Here is a 22,909-nt window from a genome sequence, read left to right on the forward strand (position 1 = left end):
TCACATTCATCCCATGTCCAGTGAGTTCTTCGGCTGCAGTTTTCCCCTTTTTCTCTTGACTTCTGTGCCCTCTCCCACCTTCCCAAAAATATACACATGAATGCACCATACATAGAGAAAAGAATACAGAATCATCAAAAAATGAAAATTAAAAGAGAGAGAGATCTTGTTTCCATATCTTGGAGTTCATTTTGATATAATTTTATATACATATAAAGAAGCACACAGGCATTGTGCCACATTCATAATTATAAATTTTCTAGTAGCCATATTCAAAAAGAGGCCAGGTAGGGCTGGGAATATGGCCTAGTGGTAAGAGTGCTTGCATCGTATACATGAAGCCCTGGGTTCGATTCCCCAGCACCACATATATAGAAAAGGCCAGAAGTGGCACTGTGGCTCAAGTTGGCAGAGTGCTAGCCTTGAATAAAAAGAAGCCAGGGACAGTGCTCAGGCCCTGAGTCCAAGGCCTGGGACTGGCAAAAAAAAAAAGAGGTCAGGTATAGTGGCTAGAGCATGTAATTCTAGCTACTTGGGAGGCAAATATTGAGATCACTGTTTGAAGCCAGCTCAGGCACAAAAGTCTGCAAAAGTCCATCTAAGTCCATGTCTGAGCACAATGGCTTGTGCCTGCTACCCCAGTGGGGGAAAAAGTAGAATAACTGGGCATTGTGGTGCATTCCTGTCATCCCCAGCAACACAGAAACACAGATAGGAGTATCATAGCCCACAACAGCCTGATCATAAAGTGAGACCCTGCTCCAAGAAAAACCAACACAAATGTGAGGTCCTGAGTTCAAACCCAAATATTTTAATAAACTATAAAAAAGAGGATTTAAGGGTGTAGTTCAGGTAAAGCATCTAATTAGTATGGGTGAGGCCCTGGGTTTAATCCTTAGCAAAAGAAAGAAGGTAAGGAAAGAAGAGGGGAAGGGAGAGAGGAGGAGGGAGAAGGAAGGAGGGAGGGAGGGAGGGAGGGAGGGAGGGAGGGAGGGAGGGAGGGAGAGAGGGAGGGAGGGAGGGAGAGAGGGAGGGAGGGAGGAAGGGAGGGAGGGAGGAGAAAAAGAAGAGATTGATTTTAATAGTGTAAAATTTGTTTAAATAAGTTTAAATAAAAATTTGTTCAAGATATCAAAATATCATTTCAACAGCTAATCAATATAAATTAGGTAATTTAAGTTTTGTGCCAATTCTGCAAGCATATATGTTATACATATAGTAAATCTCAACTCAGACTAAACACATTCCAAGTGTTGAGTGGCTACCAATGGCTGGTGGCTCTCATATAGTGGAACTCAGGTGCAGAATAGGAGTGGGGGGCAGTTCCTGAGGGGTACATGCTGTCTTTGGGATGACAGATGCCCTGGCCTGAATTCCCACGCTAGGTCCCCTTGGAAGGGGTAGTCTGACAGAAGAAAGCCAACATCATTTGGTCAGAGAGATGCTGAGCTGGACACATAAATCTAGAGTAAAGCCTTATTTGTAGGTACATCTAACTGCACTAGAAACCAAATCTGAAGACTCACCTTTCCAACAATGAATCTAAGTCAGAAAATAAACCAACAAACAAAACCTCCAAATGTCAGAGTGAATGAGAACAAGCAGCTGTTACCAAGGTAGATCGCAAGAAGCCAAGATGGGTGCATATAGCCTTTGGACTATAAAAGCAAGTGTGAGAGTGACAGTGACCGGACATAGGCTAGGAACCAAGCAAGTGTAGACACAGCTGGAGTATATCCCACGCCTAGGGTGGACTGAGGCCTGTGGTTGCAGGAAATCTCTTTCTGTTGAATGTCTTTGCATTCTACAGCCTCCCATACATAATAATAGTAATACCTTAGCTGGGCACTGGTGGTTCATACTTGTAATCCTACCTACTCAGGAAGCTGAGATCTGAGATCCTCGTTCAAAGCCAGCCTAGGTAGATAGGGAAGTTCTTGAGACTCTTATCTTCAATTAACTACCAAAAAAAACAGAAATGGAGCTATAGCTCAGATGGCAGAGGATCATTTTTTAGTGAAAAAACTAAGTGACATCTCCTAGGCCCTGAGTTCAAGCCCCAGGACCAGTGTTGTTGCATGCGTGTGCACACACACACACACACACACACACACACACACAAAGTACCTTATTTGTGAGTCTACTGCACAGGTCCTCTGCCAAGAATTTTGTACACATTACCCTGATTTCATCCTTCCTGAGTTCTATAAAAGTACTATATTGTCCATTTGTACAAAAAAGACAAGCAACTAAGAGCCTTATCTGAAGGCATGCACTTAGTAAATTTTGGCACTCCAGTACAAACACAGACATTTTAATTCTGGAGCCTTATGCCTAAACTACCATGCTAAGTGGGCTTTACTTGGGCTGGTAAAAGAGAGGTATGAAGGCTGCAGGGTAAACTATGGCAACCCATTTTTAGCCAGGTCACAAATGCTATGTTGAGGTTGGGCCTAGGTAGGGGATGGTGGGAAGCAATAGAAATAACTCTGTCGGGGCTGGGGATATAGCCTAGTAGCAAGAGTGCTTGCCTCGTATACATGAGGCCCTGGGTTCAATTCCCCAGCACCACATATACAAAAAACGGCCAGAAGTGGCGCTGTGGCTCAAGTGGCAGAGTGCTAGCCTTGAGCAGAAAGAAGCCAGGGATAGTGCTCAGGCCCTGAGTCCAAGCCCCAGGACTGGCCAAAAAAAAAAAAAAAGAAAAGAAAAGAAATAACTCCGTCAACAGAGACCTTGGGGTCCCCTCACACCCATTTCAAAAATGGCCATCTAGGGACTGGGGATATAGCCTAGTGGCAAGAGCGCTTGCCTTGTATACATGAAGCCCTGGGTTCGATTCCCCAGCACCACATATACAGAAAATGGCCAGAAGTGGCTCTGTGGTTCAAGTGGCAGAGTGCTAGCCTTGAGCAAAAAACAAGCCAGGGACAGTGCTCAGGCCCTGAGTCCAAGGCCCAGGACTGGCAAAAAAAAAAATGGCCATCTAGTCCACAGGGCCACACCTACAGAGACATGGGTAGGGCCGGGCCAGGGGTGGGGGGTTACAGAGGACTTGATAAAAAGGGGCTCCTTCTCCAATAAGAAGTGCTGTTGCCATGGCTACCACAAATTCTTGGCCCAATCCTAGCAAGCAGTAGCTTGAGTCCTAATTCAGACAGGCCTAATTTTAGGCAGAAAAAAAAAAAAGAAATAAAATTTAAGAGAATCGAGGTCTATGTAGGCCTCGGTGGCTTTCCACAAAGAGACAGTGTTTGCTGGGCTCACAATCTAAGCAGCTTAACCACAAATGCCCAGGGCCTGTGAAAGCACCCTACAGAAAATGAAGCAAGCTTTCATACCTGATAGTATCCCAGATGGGGCTCAGTGTGGCCTTGCCAAAGAACTTGCCAGAATAAATATGACAGGCTGTTCCAACAGGACACTATTCTAGTTGTAGGCTCCCACCACAGCCTGCAGTTGGACCCTCTCAATGCTGGCTTTTTCCTGACCAGACAACCTGCATTTACCCACCCACGCTGAGCCATGAATTAATTCTGTGCTTTCCTCCTCAGCTACCTACACTTTTGCCTTCAGCTCAGATCATCTAAAAGCTGGGTTAAACCCAGTCTGGATTGCAGTTGCTCTCCAATGATAGCCCATCCACTCAAAGTAAGTATACGAATAAGTATTTGGGCTCAACTCTAGAAATACTGTTGTCACCACACTGTCCCTGTAGTGCTATCTCTTTTGTTAACCTACCATACTGCCAGGCATACATACACTCTCTAGATACCTAAAAGGGCACCCCAAAGTCAGAGGGCCAGGAGTTTCCCCTTCCTCTTGGATTAATCCACCATGGTTGCCATGCTATTCCAGAAGATGGCCACCATCCCAGAATTGCACACATCAGATCCTTCCTTACCCCCATCTTGATATGCCAACAAAAGCACTCCGTGCTAGAGTGAGAAAAATAAATCTACCTAAATCCTAAGGATTCTTTAAGGATCAAAATTGTAGAGCCAACTAATTAAAACTTATTGATAATAAGTTCCATAATCCTTTATTTTTTACATTTATATCTTAGCTCATGCAAAAAAATTATTAAATGCATTAAATACTTCTGAACATGTGAAAAATATAGTTAGCCCATATATTTGGACCTCAATAGAAGCAAACTAATTTCCATTTTCTACATTCAATGGGTGTTACATTTTTATTTCTTCAGAAAATGTTTAGTCATTTGTCTGATTTGAAGTTTAACTAGCTACATACAAAGAGTAGAGTAAGCTTATTTTCCTCTGCTCCAATGTGAGTGAGGCAGAAGAGACCAGAGCCATACAGGTGACCTGTACAAGGTGTGTAGCTCAGACGTTCTGTCATGGCGGGACCAGTGCACAAGCCTCATGAGTACTGGTCTAGAATTCTATCTAGCTTCTGCGGAGTATCATGCATCCCTAGTGGGCTTCTGTTTGGGTTGACCCAAGGTGTGAGTAAATTAAGAAGATAGTGTTTCCTTTTATAAACCGTATCAGCTCTTGCCTCGAGAAAGAGGACCTGGGGAACTGGGCCAGAGTAGGAGGTAGCTTTTTTGCGTTACTGCATACCATTCTGTGTCTTCAAGTAGTATACTATGTACATGAATCAACTACTTACAAAAGAGCCTCACTTAATTTTTAATTTGTGCCAGAGTGTAGTGGTGCAGGCCTACAATCCCAGGTACTCAGAAGGGGAAGTGGGAGAATAACAAGTTCTAGGCTGACCTAGGCAAAGTCAGTGAGACTCCACCTGAAAAACAAAACACAGGACTTGGGGCATTATTCAACTGGTAAAACATTTGCTCCATCATCATGAGGCCCTAGGTTCAATCCTCAGTTCTGCCAGTTTTTTTTCAATTCTCTTAACAATTTCCTCCTACCACCACAGTAATGGAAGTAAGGTATATTTTGTGATGATAATGCTCCTTAGTAGTAATAGGGGTTATGAGCTCACAGCTACATTTTAACAGAATAGCCTTAGGTGAAAGATTCTAGACACAGAATTTCCCCCTCTATATCCAAAAGACGCAAATTTGGGTGGAAATAAAATAGCCCGCTCTTCATTGTTTGTGTTCTCATTAGAAAAACCATGGGTAGTAGTCTAAAATGTAAGTATACATGAAACATTGTATTTCATGTTTGGAATGTGTTTGTACACTTCAAATATGGATCCCTTTTCTTCCAGGAACGTCTAACACTACAATATAAATAAGCCCATAGGTCTGAAATATCAGGAAACTGTCCACATTTTCCCTTTGCATCTCTTAAAATGCAATCGGCTTCAGGAAACAAGAATCCTGACTGAAGCCAACTTAAACAGGAGGGAAGCTACCATTTCACACAACTGAAACCCCGGGCCAGGGTCCTGGGGTTTGTTGATCCAGAAGCAGCTCAGCAGGGTCATGGTCCTGACACATCCCATCCATTCTCTCTGCTGTCCTCCGTATGGGCCTCACACTCCTAGAATATGGCCAGAGGACTATACATCCAAGCACCATCTCTACATAGTAGAAGGTCCAAGGAGGAAGAGAAACCCCTTGCCAAGGTACAAGGAAACCTCTCCCAGAATCCTCAGTCCATCCCCCTGATATCACAGCTTCCTCCTTCCCTCAAAGCTGTTCCAGATGTAGGGGAAGGTGGTAATCCTAACAAACTGGACAATCCGTGGGAGGGAAGGGGAGGTGGGCCAGTTAAATATCAGTGAAGCTTGGCATCTGAGTAGTATTTTCCAAGAAGCACTTTCTTGTGTTCATTCCATGAGTAAGTTTGTCTCCATGAGTAAGTCTGTCTCCATACGACTGAGATTTCTTTCACTAACACTAAGAATCAGTTTACACAGAGGTGCCTACCACTCATCTTAATCCTTTCTAGTTTATCCCTGCTGAACAATGGTAAGAAACTGTATTTGAATTATACAGTACTTGAATTTCAAGTCCCTGCTACCTGAGTGCTCTATGCAATAGAAATAAATTTAAACCAAAATAATGCTCTCATTACTAAGAGAAAGGAGAACAATTAGACTGAGTAAAAGGCCAGTTCAGTAAGCCATTAAAAGCAAAGTAGCTAGTGACTCATGCCGATAATCCTAGCTACTCAGGAGGCTGACATCTGAGCCTGGGCAGGTAGGTCTAAGAAACTCTTATCTCCAATTAATCACCAAAAAGCCAGAAGTAGAGGGATGACTCAAATGGTAGAGTGCCAGCCTTGAGCAAAAAGGCTAAGGACACTGCCCAGTTCCTGAGTTCAAGCCCTAGCACTGGCCCAGAAAGAAAGAAAATTTTTCATGAAGACAATAATAAACCACTAGGGTCATGTTCAGGTGACTATGTCTATTAAGATGATTGTCATGTTTGTTACTATTATTTTTTAGAAATCTCAACCCAAAGGCATTTTCAAAGGCTTATGATCACATGACATATGTACCATCCAGCTGTCATTGACTCAAAGGTTCTTTGTGTAGAGTGGGACAGGTAACTCATCTCTGACTCTGGTGCCCATCCAGGGGCTCAGAGAGTGGACATTTTGGGAGTGGCCTCATTCCAGGCAGACAGTCCCAGAGGAGAAAGGATAGATTGATGTCACTGACTTGCTGAGATAATAATCACCTCAGCTGCCGGAAGCCCTAGCTGGAGGTAAGGGAGGGAATTGCCTATAAGCAGTTTACACAGAGCAACTAAGAAATAAAACACAGTGTCAATGGGTCACTAGAAACCAATGTGGGAATTCCTTTTCCCTAGCTCTAGAAGGAAACAGAAGGTATTACATTTATTTTTGGAGAAGGGAAAGAGGAGAAACACACAGATATCTATGTAGACATATGAACTGTACTGATTTCACCCTAGTGAAAAGCATCCATATCAGAATGTTGGCATTAAAAGAGGCCATGCACTGGTGACCTGTGCCATCAGAATTGCAGTGTGAGCTTGGTTTTAACAGCAGAAAGGCCAAGAATGCCAAGACAGGTCCTTCTAGAATCAGAAAGAATTGAAAACAAAAACCAAAAAATTCCACAGACATCTGATGTCATACACCATCACACTGTCCTCAATCCAGCTTCTTCAGCAACTGCATTACATGAATCACCCTGGGAGGTTAGGCAAAAGCAGCTCTGGCTCAGGAGGGCTACAGAAAGGCCCAAGAAGCTCCCTGGTGATGCTGATACTTCCACTGAGAGCCAGGTTCTACATTAACAATAGAACTGAATCTAAACTTTCCAAAAACTTTGTTGACACTCAAACTCCTAAGGCACACCAAGTTAATGCAGCTTATCAACAAAGCAAGGCACAAAGCAAGGGGGTGTGGTTTTTAAGATTTGCCAGGTGGCTCATGTCTATAATCCTAGCTACTCAGGATGCTGAGATCTGAAGCTTACAGTTCCAAAACTAGCCTGGGCAGGAAAGTCCATGAGACTCTTATCTCCAATGAACCACCCAAAAGCCAGAGGGGAGCTGTGGCTCAAGTGGCAGAGTGCTAGCCTTAAGCAAATAAAGTTCATGGACAGCACCCTGAACTCAGGTCCTAAACTGGCACTGAGAGAGAGAGAGAGAGAGAGAGAGAGAGATTTTAAGAATAAAAGGGGCATCTGGGTTGGTTCCATATTTTAGCAATGACAAATTGTGCTGTGATGAACATTGTTGTGCTGGTGGCTTTAGTGTATTCTTGCTTGTAATCTTTTGGGTAGATGCCCAAAAGTGGAGCTGCTGGGTCGTAGGGGAGCTCTATGTTTAGCCTTCTGAGGAATCTCCATACCGCTTTCCAGAGTGGCTGAACCAGTTTACACTCCCACCAACAATGTAGTAGGGTTCCCTTTTGGTCACATCCCCTCCATCATTTGTTATTGTTAGTTTTCCTGGTAATGGGCATTCTTACTGGGGTGAGGTGGAATCTCAATGTTGTTTTGATTTGCATTTCTTTTGTGTCCAGTGATGTAGAATACTTCTTCATGTGTCTCTTGGCCATTCTCATTTCCTCTTCAGAGAAGTCTCTTTTTAGGTCTTTAGCCTACTTGTTGAGGGGCCTGTTGGTTCTTTGAGGTCTTGTTTTGGAGGAATTTAATTTCTTTAGTTCTGCATATATTTTAGATATGAGGCCCCTCAGTAGACAAATGGATCAAGAAAATGTGGTACATATACACAATGGAATTTTATGCCTCTATCAGAAAGAATGACATTGCCCCATTCGTAAGGAAATGGAAGGACTTGGAAAAATTATTCTAAGTGAAGTGAGTCACACTCAAAGAAACATGGACTCTATGGTCTCCCTCAAAAGGAAAAACTAGTACAGGTTTAGGCTAGTCACAGCAGAGGATCACAAGAGCCCAATAAATGAGTGTTATATCACTGTTGTAATTATTTTCAACATGCCATGTGAAACCGTAGCTTTTTTTGTTGATGATCTTCTTGTAACCCCTGCCTGTGGTTGTACCCCCATGCTATCACTGTATCTCATTGGAGTAACCTGGATACTGTATATGCTGGTATTAGAACTAGGAAAGGGAAAGGGAATATCAAAAATCGAGAGACAAAGGATAAAAAAGACAAACAACTCCAAAAGCAATAATTACAAAACCATTTGGTGTAAACCAACTGAACAACTCATGGAGGGAGAGGGAAAGGGGGAGGAGGGAAATGAGGGAGGAGGAAACAAACTGTACAAGAAATGTACCCACTGCCTTACATATGACACTATAACCCCTCTGTATCTCACTTTGACAATAAATACTTATTCAAAAAAAAGACAAATAGGAACTAGCAAAAGTCAGCCAAAATAGATTAATATCTAGAACATATACACAACTTCTACAGTTCCATCACTAAATAAAAAAGAAAAAGAAACAGGACGGCTCAATTTGAAAATGGTCCAAAAAAAACTTGAATAGACATTTCTCCAAAGAAGCTATACAGATGGCCAGTAAGCATGTGAAAACATGTCCATCTTCACTAATCTTCAGGAAAGTGCAAGTTGAAACAACAGACTGATACTGTCTCACATCCATTAGCATGTTTATTATCAAAACTAAAAGTTCAAGAGCCAGTGGCTCATGCCTGTCATCCTAGCTACGCAGAAGCCTGAGATCTCAGGATCACTGTTCCAAGCTAGCTCAGATAGAACTGTCTGGGAGATTCATATCTCCAATTAACTACCAAAAAGCTAGAAGGGGAGCCGTGGCTCAAGTGGTGGAGATCATCTTAAGCACAATAGCTAAGCAAGAGTGTGAGGCCTGAGTCCACATCCAGGTACCAATGCACACAAAAAGTTAATTAATAAGATAATCTAGGTGTGTCATCCCAGCTAGTCAAGAGGCTGAGGCAGAAGCATTTCTTGAGTCCAGAATTTAGAGGCTAACCTAGGCAACATTATGAGACTCCCATCTCAAAGAAAACAAAGTAAATGAATTAAAAATTTTTAAATAGAAAATACTGAAGAAGATGCAGAAAATGTAGACTGTTTGTGCATTTATTGGTTGGGATGTAAAATGAGACAGCCAGCCTGGAAATAATATGGCCATTGCTCAAAAAAAAAACAAAAAACATAGAATTAATCCATGATCCAGAAAGAGTACTGAAAATAGAACCTCAAACAGATGTTTGTATTCCACGTTCCTAGCAATATTAACTCACAATGGCCAGAAGATGGACAAACCCCAAATGTCCACTGGTGGATGCTATAGTTGGAATCTTAAATGTCCCTTAAAAGCCCACGTGTTAAAGGCTTCGTCCCCAGCTTGGTGCTATCGGGAAGCTGTGGAAACATGAGATTATGTAACCTAGTTGGAGGGGTTCTGGTTACTGAGGGGGTGCCCTTGAAGGAGATGTCAGGCCCCATTCCCTCTTCCTCTTCTGCTCTTTCAAGTCTCAGCCACCAGATGAACAGCTCTGCCCCATGCATGCTAGGATGTGTACCCCGCAATATCCCCAAAGCACACAAAAGAAGCCTTTTATATGTTTATTATCTTGGGTATTTGTTATAGTAACAGGAAACTAATACAACAGATGAATAAATCAACATAACAGGATACATACAATAGAATATTACTCAGCCTTAAGAAGGGAATGAGGTTCTGACACATGCTACAACACAGATAGACTTAGAAGAAATTGTACAAAATAAAATAAACCAGACACAAAAGGACAAAGGTACCAATAGTAGTTGAACTCAGAAACAAAGTAGGGGGGTGGTTGTCAGAAGAGGGGAAAAGGGGAATGCAGAGATATTACTTAACAGATATGGAATTTTAGCTTGGGAAGATGAATGAGTTCTACAGATGGAAGGTAGTGATGATAGTGAGATATGTATATAGTTTTTTGTAGTGCTAGAAATTGAACCCAAAATAATATGTCATTAAGCTAATATTAAGGAAACAGAAGCTCAGTTCCATGAAGAAATTCCAAAAAGTCAGTATAAGCCAGACAGTTCAGTTTTCATGCCTAAGGGCAAGGAGCCAGGGTGTTTCTACTCCACTCCACCACTTCTGCCCCATCCTGGAAGGACAGAAAACCCTTCAGGGCTTCAGGAAGGGCCCTACACAAACAAATACAGACTGGTTGAAAGTCGTTCTTGAGCTGAAGCAGGGAAGCCAAGAGCTCTCATCATTTCCAAACTTATAGGACCAAAGACGTCTTCTCCCCAAACTCTAAATTTCCCCAAACTCTAAATATATCCTGCAGAACTTTGGGAATGCAGCCAATCTCTAAAATCCCTCTGCTTCTACGTTCTAATGTACTCTGATTGTGACTTAAGAATAACTTACGATGCCTATTCAGAGCTGAATTGCCATTCTGTGTCATGGCCTTGAGCCTATTTGCCACGTGCTGGACACAGCTGGCCTCCTGCCCAGGCTGGTGGGGAGACAAACTGTCCAGATACGACAGGTGGGACAATTCTGGGACTTGTCCTTGGTCCAATCCAGCTCACGTCTCAAATCCATGAGTGTGTGCCTCAGGCTAGCCAAGAGTTGAACACTATGTTGGAAGAGCTAAATTTTTCCTTTCTTTTTCCTTCTTTCTTAGTTAGTTAGTTATGTGCTGTACTGGGGCTATGTACTCTTGCTTGTTTTGTTGTGTTTTTTTTTTTTCACTCAAGGCTGGCACTCTTCCACTTGAAGCCACAGTTCTACTTCCAGCAGTTTGGTGGTTAATTGGAAATAGGAGTCTCACAGATTTTCCTGCCCAGGCTGGCTTCAAATCTCAATCCTCAGATCTCAGCTTCTGAATAGGTAGGATTACAAGAGCCACCAATGCCTACCTCGTTTCATTAAACATACCCAATCTCTTTTTTTTTTAAAGAGGTTTTTTTTGTCCTACATCCCCAAGTTTGTATATTTTTATTTTTAATAGCAAAAGGATCATCTGAAATAGTTTCTGAGCCTGTAGAAAATTTGGAGCCAGAGACCAGTCACACAGGTCTAAAATCACAACTGGTTTATAGGGAAGAAAACAAAGAAGAACAAATTCTTAACCAAGAAACTTGGACACTCTCTCTAGACAAATAGGCTGTCTTTAAAGAAGTCACAGGCTGACAGTCAGACTCTGTCACTATTCTCTCAGAACCAGGCAGCCGAAAGGCTCGCCATGGGGGAGGGGGAGTTACACTGGCCTTGGTTCAAGCCTCCTCAATCTTTTAGCTGGCAAGTCTTAAAAAGAAATCAAGAACCAGAAAGAATTCGAGCTATGTCAATTTTTCCTCAGTCAGAAGCCGTATAGCTTTAAGAACTCATGTTGAAGTCCCATTTTCAATCTTTCTCCCTGCATGCGCCCATCAATAACTACAGCATTATACATACACCTGAACTGTATTTATAAAATGTGAGTATAAATGATCTTACAAATTGTATTAACGATGTGAATTAATTTAAAAGAGTTTATGTGAGACAGCAAACCAACCTTTTTCAAAATACCAAATGCCAATGTGATTTCAATTCAAGTCAGTTCAGCCAAGAACCTAACATTGTGCTTCATGCTGAGAAGGGTCAAGCTGGCCTCTCCCGGCTGCTGCTTTTGTAGGCAAGGAAAGGTCAGACTCTGGCAATTTAATATGGCTCACCTCACACAAAAATGAATCACACAAACCCTGAGTTCACAGTTCAGATGGAAGACTAATGTACTAAACCACCAAGGTTGAAACAAGGACTTCTAAAGATACAAGCCATGTGCAGAAGGGCTGATGGGTAATCAAATCTGATGCCATAAGGGAGCATAGTTTTTGTCCTTGTCCAAAATATATATATATATATATATATATATATATACACACACACACATATATCAATCACTTGGGCCTGATGGCTCACTCTTATAATCCTACTATTTGAAAGGCTAAAATCAGGAGGGGTATGGTCCAGGCAAGCCCAGAGGGGTAGAAAAGTGAGGCCTTATTTGGAAAAGAATGAAAACAAAAAAGAGGAATAGGAATGTGGCTTACATTGTACAGCACCTGCTTAGCAAGTGCAAAGACAGGAGATCAATGCTACCTGACCCCGAAAAATTACAGATTATGCAGGGTGCAGTGGCTCGCCCATGTAATTCTACTTACTCAAGAGGCTGAGATCAGAGGATTGCAGTTCAAAGCCAGCCCGGGTAGGAAAGTCCATGAGACTCTTATCTCCAATTAACTACAAAAAGCTGGAAGTGGAGCTATGGTTCAAGTGGTAGAGCACTAATTGAGCACAAAAGCTCAGTGAGGGGCTGGGGATATGGTCTAGTGGCAAGAGTGCTTGCCTCGTATACATGAGGCCCTGGGTTCAATTCCCCAGCACCACATATACAGAAAATGGCCAGAAGTGGCTCTGTGGCTCAAGTGGCAGAGTGCTAGCCTTGAGCAAAAAGAAGCCAGGGACAGTGCTCAGGCCCTGAGTCCAAGCCCCAGGACTGGCCAAAAAAAAAAAAAAAAAAGCTCAGTGAGTGTGCCCAGGCCAACAGTTCAAGCCCCAGGACTGGCACACAAAAAAATGTTCTTTTGGTCATACAGCTTATATTTTTTACAATCTATTTTATTTGCTTATGTTTTTTGGCTTAACCTTATGTAGTCATTCATCATTTAAAGACAGAAATATATTCTAAAAATTATGTCATTAGTCAATTAGTTAATTGTTCAAACATAGTATGGTGTACTTAAAAAAAAACAAGGCACTATCATGCCACTGAGTAATACCATCTTATCAGATGATAGTAGTATACACAGTCTCTCATTCTTCAACCCATGCTGATCCTTATTTTATAGTTACAGCTGGCCTGGAGCTTTAGATCCTACCTACTACCTCCATCCTCAAGTGCTGGGATTACAGGACAGGTCCCCCAAGCCCAGCAGCATATCTTGGTCATCTTTCTAAACTACATCAGTCTCATTTTTTTTCTCAAACTGCTACATATACTATTCAAGTATGAGGAGACATCATAATTTATTTCACCCTTCCCTCTAAATGGACATTGCAATTGTTTTCCCCTTCATAATATTTCAAGCAATATTTCAATGAATATCTTTAAATCTAAAACCCTTGAATCCTTATTTCTTTTTTCTAGTTTATAATTCTAAAAGCAGAATTGTATGATCCAAAGATTCAGAAAAAACAGTCATAGAAGTGAACACCTGTAATTTCAGCTATTTGGGAGGCAGAGATAGGGACATCAAGGTTCAAGGCTAACCCAGAAAAAAGTTAAAGAGACCCCATCTGAAAAACCAAAAGAACTACAGATGTGGCTCAAGTGGTAGAGCATTTGCTTATCAAGTATGAGGCTCTGAGTTTAATCCCCAGTACTGGAAAAAATAACTGATATCCAACAATATATTCCTGTTTTTATGTGATGAATGGCTGTATACAGGAAAGTGAAAAACAAACAAAACGTTGTCAGATTAGAAGAAATTGATTTTAGACTGGGATTTAGAGATCAGGGGAGGGAAAGGAAGACACATGATTTTCAGAGAAAAAAGAAAACAGCCATAAGAGTAAGCAACAAATGGATTCCTGTGACCTGCAACTTAGGATAATATCAAATAAGGCCCCCCAAAAATGAGATTTAGGGACTGACTGGGTTTAGAAGGACCAGGCAGACACAAATTCTCATTGCAACTCAACCTCCATACCTGTGTTCTTTCTACAAACTCACACCAGTATTGGGCAGCTGACCTTGGGTGGTGCCCATGACAGTTGCTTTGGCTGCTCTGTGTGATGTAAACCCGGGTGAGACTTGTGAGTCCCCACTCCCTTTGTTAATCCAGAGCCGCAATCAGGAGGACTAGCCCTTGTCCAGTCACTTGGAATCTGATCACCAGAGCTTGACTCTAAAACTCACTACCAAACTGGCCTTCCTCCTCAAACTGCACAGACAAGTAAGATTAAAGACAATACCATACTCCATCGAATTACTGGAAGGGTAGAATGTGTCTGTACCTATAAAGCCTTCTAAGAATGGCCTGGCATATACAAGAATCCCAGATCTGTCCATTCTTGTGATTTTTCTAAGATACATTCTTTTTTTTTTTTTTTTTGCCAGTCCTGGGCCTTGAACTAAGGGCCTGAGCACTGTCCCTGGCTTCCTTTTGCTCAAGCCTAGCACTCTGCCACTTGAGCCACAGCACCACTTCTGGCCATTTTCTATATATGTGGTACTGAGAAATCGAATCTAGGGCTTCATGTATACGAGGCAAGCACTCTTGCCATAGGCCATATTCCCAGCCCCTTTTCTTGTGATTTTTCTTACTGCTCTATGGCAGGCTATCTTCAGACCCTCTCCCATTCAATGACAGTGATTTAACATCTCTCAGTGAAAGGACAAGCAGCCACCACAGCATCCTAGCTCAAATGGGAAATGGAAACAGTACTGCTTTCCTTACAAGGCTGTTGCCAGAATACAAGGAAAGCTAGATGAAGGACCTGGCATCCAACTATCCATCACTAATATCAATTCTGTTGATATTGTCAGAATGCCCCTTCACTGGGACAGTTCAACACATATGTCTTTTCCGTGTCTCTAAAGGGCATTCATCCCAAGGACCTCTCTAAGGTAGCAGACAGAATCAACATCCACATCAGATAGCTCTTCATCCAGCATGAAGGACTTAAGGTGGACAAGTGTTGTTTGGAAACCTAGGAGGCTGGGATTGAAATGGTACTGAAGACTGTACAATGCAATGGTGGGAGAATTCATAGTGGAGGCTTACTGAGGCCCTTTGTTTTAATTTGGTGGCTGCATGGAGTGTCCTGCCTTAAATTTGGAGGTGGAGAAAGTGCTTAGAGAAAAGAGAATGTCCTAAAATACAGAGAACAGGGTAGAGAACAGCAGTATTCAACAAACATAGAGACTTGAACTCTGAGACTCTAAAGACTTTCCAAAAGAATATGTAGGAACTAGTGGTTTGCGGCCATGAATTGAAGCCCATCTTCTCCATTCATACATTTATCTGCTTGAGGATGCATCTGTAGTGAACTTTCCTGGAAGCTTTGCCTTCCCACCCTACCCCTTCATAGGTGCCCAACCCCCATCATGAGCTATTGCATTGCTTGTTGGTATTGACTATTTCTTCAGTGCATGTATTTTCTATATGGGGAAACAATTTTGCTCAGAGGAGTGTCTTACAAGACTCTCATAGGGAAAGCAAGCAAAGGATATGATCAGTAAATGTCAAGAAACCAGGAGAGGTTTTCTGACATCCTGTGTATGATGAGAGATAGTCCGATCAGGACTTTTATTACACTCTGTCTGATCAGTGTATCAGAGGGATTTTACCACACCGGGCTGCATTCTGTAATCGATGATAAGTTGTCAAAAAAGATCTTTTAAATGAATTGCTTAGACTAGATTGTGCCTTGAGAAAAATGGCCCTATACTCAGAAAATTGTGGGGTTTTTTTTAAGAGAGGCAATTTTAGTACCTAAATATTTGAATGTACTTAAATATTTATAGATTCGCAATGTTAAATATTCAGGTTACCTCTGGTTAGGCAGATGTTTTTTATCACCAGCCATAGACTCCCTGATCCATGTATCTCTCATTTCCTGCTTCTTCAGTTATTCTTATAAATCCTTTCAAGTGATTTAATTGCTTCAGAAACCAGAACTTTTTTAATCAATTCCCATTAGTTAAAAGGCTCAATCTCCAATGCACCATGCCTAAAGAATGATGCCTGATGTCTAGAACTACAACCTTTTTTCAGTCTGGTCATTCCACCCGCTCTCCTTCCTGCTTCCACCACCATAACCAGCATCTCAGCCCTGCTCAACCCCAGCCCTGAGCTCTCTGCTACTTTTTTTTTTTTTGGCCAGTCCTGGGCCTTGGACTCAGGGCCTGAGCACTGTCCCTGGCTTCTTCCCGCTCAAGGCTAGCAACTCTGCCACTTGAGCCACAGCGCCGCTTCTGGCCATTTTCTCTATATGTGGTGCTGGGGAATCGAACCTAGGGCCTCGTGTATCCGAGGCAGGCACTCTTGCCACTAGGCTATATCCCCAGCCCCTCTCTGCTACTTTTTTCCCATACCTTGTCTTAGCCCACTCAGGATTCCATAACGAAATGTCAGAAACTGAACAATTGATAAAGCACAGACGTTTATTTTTCACACTTCTGAAGTCTAAGAATTCTAAGGTCGAGGACCCACACATTACCCAATGAAGGCCTGTTTCTTGGTTCATAGATGGTATGGTCTCTTTGTGTCCTCATATGGTAGTAGGGAGCCCTCAACTCTCCCAGGTCTCTCAAAAGGGCATTCATCCCATTTTTCAGAACTCTACCTTCATGTTTTACTGATCTCAAAAGGACCTTATCACCCTGAGGTGAGAATTTCAATATATGCATTTGGGGAGAAACACGCACATTGAGACCATAAGATTCCTATTCTCCTGTCCATCTTGAAAATGAAGAGACAGGCTGCCCCTGTCTCCAAAAGGAAGGAATGCCCTGAACCACCTTAGGAAGTGGACAGAGCCAAGTCTATGTGGGAGAACCACTAATCAAGTAATGAAAGCAGGAGTTATTTAAGGGGGGACACAATTGTGTGGAAATCTATAGGGTGTGATGAGAACAGAAAATGGAGGTGACAGAATGGAATCATCACCATTCTATTGGAGCCCAGGGACACTTAGGGACTCTGGGGATTGTGTTCTGTTAACTCTTACCATGGGGGCCAAAGAAATGGCATTTTTGGTCATCCACATAATGACCAAGTCTACCTCCTACTCTTCAGCCTCCCTGCTGATCTTCCCTCCACCCTTATCTACAAGTCAAGAGAAAATCAAATGAGAGAAAGCAAGCTGAGATGCAAATAGGGTCCATACAATTTACACAGTGCACAACGCAGTTGGGGAGGGGCTGCCGCTTTGTGCTGAGTTGGGTGTTCTCTCAACTTCATAGGCCATGGGAAGGAGCCATAAAATGTATATGTGCCAGAGAATGACTGGATCTGAGCTATCCTTTAAGATTAATCCAGGGCTGGGAATGTGGCTTAGTGGTAGAGTGCTTGCCTAGCATGCATGAAGCCCTTGCTTTGATTCCTCAGTACCATGTAAACCGAAAAGGCCAGAAGTGGCGCTGTGGCTCAAGTGGTAGAGTACTACTAGCCTTGAGCACAGATAGGCTCAGGGACAGTGCCCAGGCCCAGAATTCAAGCCCCAAGACTGGCCAAATAAAATTTTAAAAAAGATTAATCCAGAAGCAGTGTGTGGGATGATTTCATTATGTGGGCAGGGAATGGAGGCCAAAGAAGCAGTAAAACAGGATGATCTCCAGCAGGAGATAATGAGAGCTTGAACTAGGATGGTCTCCAGGAGGGGTAAAACTGACAGATAGGGGAGATACTGCAAAAGGAAAAAACAGATATGATTTGACAACTCCAAACATGAAATCTTTCACAAACATGTGTACCATTCTCATCTAGCGCTTCTTAGATTAGTTAAGATCTACAGACTATTTGCCATTAATGTTAATGACAAATATTATCTTCATTTAAAACAGCCTGTCAAACATCCAGACACCCTACACTCAGGATGGTGCAGGAAGGCTGAGTATCACCAGCAGCAGTCACATACTTAGTGCAGTGCTCGAGGCAGCACCAGGCTCCTATTCCACTAACATATCCCAAGCAAAACTCCTGGGCAGCTGTTCATCACTGTATTCATGGGTTGTCCAGGGTAGGGTAGGGCTATGTTACCTTGTGAGACAAACCTGCTTCAGAGCTCCTTCCCAGAAGTGGTTGCATGATTGAGGATAGGAACATAAAATAATCTGAGGCTACTCATTTCTCACCTTCATCTCCTGCACCCCGCATAGAGCCTGGCAGGTTGTAGATGCTCAGTAAATGAGTGATTCAAATTCTGAATGAGTTCTGGGATGTCTCAAATGCCCAAGCTCTGTATGCAGGCTACAGCAGCCCTGCCCCTCCACTAGCACCATAATCCTCTTATCTTTTGAAGCTTTCTAGAAAAGCAGAGATCTCTGTACAACAGCAACTGTGATAGCAGGGCCCTATATACAGATGTGGAGGGAGGGGAAGAGGGAGTGGGGGAAAAGGAGGGAAATGAGAAATGGAAAGGGGAGAGAGAGAGAGAGAGAGAGAGAGAGAGAGAGAGAGAGAATGCCCAGGCCAGAGAAATGGGATGGGAGAGAAGCACCTTGCAGACTGTGATTGCAACCCTCACCACTGAGGAAGGCCATAATATTGTTCTCTCAAGGCAGACAGAAGAACTAAAAGTATTAAATAATCGTTTTTTTAATTTAAGCTGGTAAAGCATTTGGGACTTTCAGCAGCATGCACAACACACAAACAAATAACATTCACAGAGCCCACCACCGTGATGGCTTACATCTCAACACTTGTTTTCTTCCTTATCATCCCTCATTGCTTCAAGCTATGATTTTATGAATCTCAGCACCAGAAAAAAAAACTTATTAAAATTATACTATCAACCCATTGTAATTTTACTTCACAGTGCTTGCAGCTGTTTGCAAACAACATCCCCTCCCCAACCCTTGGGCCCAACCTCAGACACATCATCTGTCTCAGGTCCTTCTGCTCCTTTCATATGCAAATAGAAGTTTTTTCCTATTAATCCAGGGTCCAATGCTGTCCAAATGGAAAATTTTCTTGTCATCCTCCCTCCTCTGACTACAGGTGAGTTGTTTATAAATACATGTGAAACATTTTGAGATTGAAAAAATACAGCAATCAAAATTGAACTGCAGAGCACTTCAGCAAGCGTCCTCAGAGCTTCTGCATAGATGGACTGTTGACATACTCTAGATAGACAGTAAGCCAACAAAGGACTTCTATCTCTATGCCCATGTCAATGATCTTGGCCCTGAGGATGAACTGAATAGCAGAAATCCAGGACCTTCCAAGATGATTTATGCAACCCTAGATGGTAGAAAGCATGGGGCCTTCAAATTTTCTTCAGATGAGAATAAGTGATCATCGTGATTTCCTACCCAGGAGTTTATGTATATCCATTGGTGAGCCCACACCATTTTGAGTAATAAAAGTACTCTACTATGATGGTTAAGTTGGTCTATTGATTAGATTGAGTGACATTTAGGAGATAAGCAAGGCATACTTCTGCATTTGTCTGGAGCAGTTCCTAGAAATGACTGTCGTGGAAGACAGCAACTGACATGGAAACTTCATCCTTAATGTGCCAACAAATAGGCTGTGGAGCCTGGTGGAATGAGAGTGTGCACACTCCATTCTTCCTGAGTGAGTGTGTCTTTGATTGCTGCCATCATCTGTGGACATCAGACTCCAAATTCTTCAGCTTTTGAATGTGGACTCACACCAGTGATTCCTCTGGAGCTTCAAGGCTTTCATTCACAGGCTGTGGATAAATCATTACATCCTCCTTATTCTCAGGCTTCACATGCTCAGACTAAGCAGCTAAGCAGCCCACAAACTGCCATTGTTGGACTATCCAACCACTAATCATGTAAGCCAATCCAGTAAATGCTTTCTTATAATTGTACCTATATATACATGCATACAGAGCCTATTAGTTCTTTTCCTCTAGTGAACCTCAACTGATATGCTTAGGGGTGGAACTAACTTTGAGAACAAGTTCGTGAGCATGCCTCTGGAAAATATGCTAAACAATGATAGGAGCCTGGCAATAGTACCAGCCACACTAGCAGGTGGCAGAAAATCTGGTGAAACCAAGACAATAAGTCAGTACTCGGTGAACACATTCATTTCCTCCCTCTTCTAGTTCTGTGCTGTTTAGTTTGGGTTTGTTTCCCCAATACATTTCCTATTAAGATTCTTTTGGAGAAAGTCTGAAAACTTCCATTGAACTTGAGACAGGAAGGGTAAAGACATCTGGAGAAGGGAACCGACAGAGCTGGGGCTACCTCCTGCCTTGGCACTTGGAAGATTGAAGACCATGGTAACAGCTGAAGTGAAATGGGAGAGAGATCGGGCATAAATTGGAGGAGGGGGGAAGTAAGTGATAGAACAAAATGCATCAACCAGAAGTTGGAGATCCTCCTAGGATCCCCCTCCTTCTGGAGCACAACCTCTAGAATTCCTGGAGTCTGGCCACACTGGCTGTACTGTAAAGCACAGACTGTCAACTGAGAGGAGAAGGTAAAGACCACAGACTTCTCAACCAGACATCACTGAGTTCCAAGATTCTCCCTGCCATACTCACCTATGAGACCTTGGGCATGGCAGTGAATGTCTCTAAGCCTCTGATTTTATTCTTTCATTTGTGTAAAGTTAGTACCTACTTCATGGTGGGTCACTGCTGAGATAATAGATGGAAACATTGATTGGCATTTTCTTGTTGAATGAGCCATCACCATTACTGACTCTAGGAAGATACCCTCTTATTTCAGAGAACTCCCTTCCTCCCATACCTTCACCATGATGTCCAAATGGGACTTGCTACCTTGTCATATAACTTTCGTGTCAGTGACTGATCCAGGGTAATCGTGCCTTCCAAGTTATGCCTGGCACAGGCCACACCCATAAGTACTCTCATTTTGATCCAAGGATCAATATATGTCTTCAGCAAGTCCCTGGAATTGCTGAGACTCAGTTAAGCTGTTTGTTAAATGAGTACCTGCTGTGTCTCAGGACCCAGCCCACTGAGACTAGAATTCTTTAGGGACCTGGACATGTTAAGAATGATTGAATGTACCATATACCTATAAGTTGCTAGTTCATTAGAAGTTACTTCTGGAAATGGAAAAAAAAAAAAAAAAGAGAAAAAGGACAAAAAAAAAAAAAGAGAAAGAAATAGATACCATTGTAGATACAGAGTAATTGAACATGACTTTGAAACATTTCAAAATGCTGAGAAGATAAATGTGTGTAATTTTTCCATGGGAGAATTTTGTTAAATTGGATGAGACATTGGTTAAATTGGATGAGACACTGGTGAGAATGCTTTGAAAGGAGTGTGTGTGTGTGTGTGTGTGTGTGTGTGTGTGTGTGTGTGTGACTAAACACCAGTATAATGGATTTATTTATTTTCTAGTTGCCCAGCCCTCTTCCCTCCTGCAAACAACCCTTTCTCTTTCTTCCCCTTAAGTTGTCTTTGGGGAACCCTGCCGTGCAGGGGCTCACAACATCGTGCCTCAGCCCTCCAAGCACTGCAATTGTATAGGTACACCCATGCAAACAGGGATAAGATCAAATCTGAGTAGAAACAGCTCTGGGCTCATGAAGAAGGAAGCCAACAAACAAAAAAGAACTGCTGGGAGCCCATAAGATGCTGAAGCCCCTGCCTTTTGCCACATATTTGCCCAGCCAAAATTCACAGCTAAAGCTCTTTGATTCTACCATCTGAAATTGAAAGCATCTTTTAACACAGTTCCAGGAGCATAGAAAGCACCCAATAAATGCTTTTCGCACCTGTGCTTCCAGCAAGGAGAAGGGGTCACCTGTGCATGAGAAAAGCATTCAAAGCTGTCAGCCTCCTTGTCTGCTTTAAGACACAGGAATGGCCAGACCCTACCTCAGACCTCTGAAGGAGAATCTTCAGACTGTTCTTACCTGGAAAGCACGAGGTCCCAAGTTCAAACCCCAATATTGCCAAGAAAGAAAGAAAGGAGAGAGGAAGTAGGAAGGGAGGAAGGGAGGGAGGGAGGGAGGGAGAGAAAAGAAGCTAAAAATAATCAAAAGCAAAAAAGAACACAAGAGCCCAACAGCACATGAGAAATGTTCATAACCTTTTGTAAAATGGAAACTACATCCTCGAATCAACAAAGAAAACAAAATATAAGTGAATGTGGGTAGTGGTGTTCTCATCCCAGTGCTGGGCTGCCAAGGGCATGAACTGTGATGAATTTATTTTTCTTGCTACCTCTTCCTGTTCCCTTTCTCTAAACACAGTGCCTTCTCCTGCCCCTCCCCCACCCCCAGCCCTTAGGAGAGTCACTTAGGAGATCTTTCTGTCCCCCTGCTCCTTCGCTCTGAGGTCTGAAGACTCTTCAGCTTGCTTGACTCCTGGAGGCAGAGGTGCAGGCAGGGCTGAGAGCCCGTGGGTCAGCAGCTTTGGTAAGGAGCAGCTTGCAGCTTGAGTGTGGATGGAAGCAGGCACCCTTCCCCAGCCAGGCAGAGAGGAAGCTCCCGCCAGGCAGAGAAGATCAGCAAGGCAGGTGTGGAATCTGGAATTTAACAGAGGTGAAGGTAAAATGAGCTGCCTCTGAAAACAGAAGAAAAATGGAGTCTGAGTGGAGAGACATTCTGCCCTCTTCCCTTCCTGCTTTTCAGTGCTAGGACTGAATTTAAAAACTCGAGATGAGGGTGTATAGAGGAGGACTCTCGGAGAAAAACAACAGCCCAAGAAAGGCATTCAGATGTCCCCAACCAAGAGCCACAACCCCAGCTCTTTACCTTCTCTGTTCATAACCCTGCCCTTGGACAACAACCTGTGTGTTTAGCTTGTCAGGGGCTCACAAGACAGCCATTGAAGACCA

This window comes from Perognathus longimembris, chromosome 3 (assembly GCF_023159225.1).
Source record: "Perognathus longimembris pacificus isolate PPM17 chromosome 3, ASM2315922v1, whole genome shotgun sequence".
In the NCBI taxonomy this organism is placed as follows: domain Eukaryota; kingdom Metazoa; phylum Chordata; class Mammalia; order Rodentia; family Heteromyidae; genus Perognathus; species Perognathus longimembris.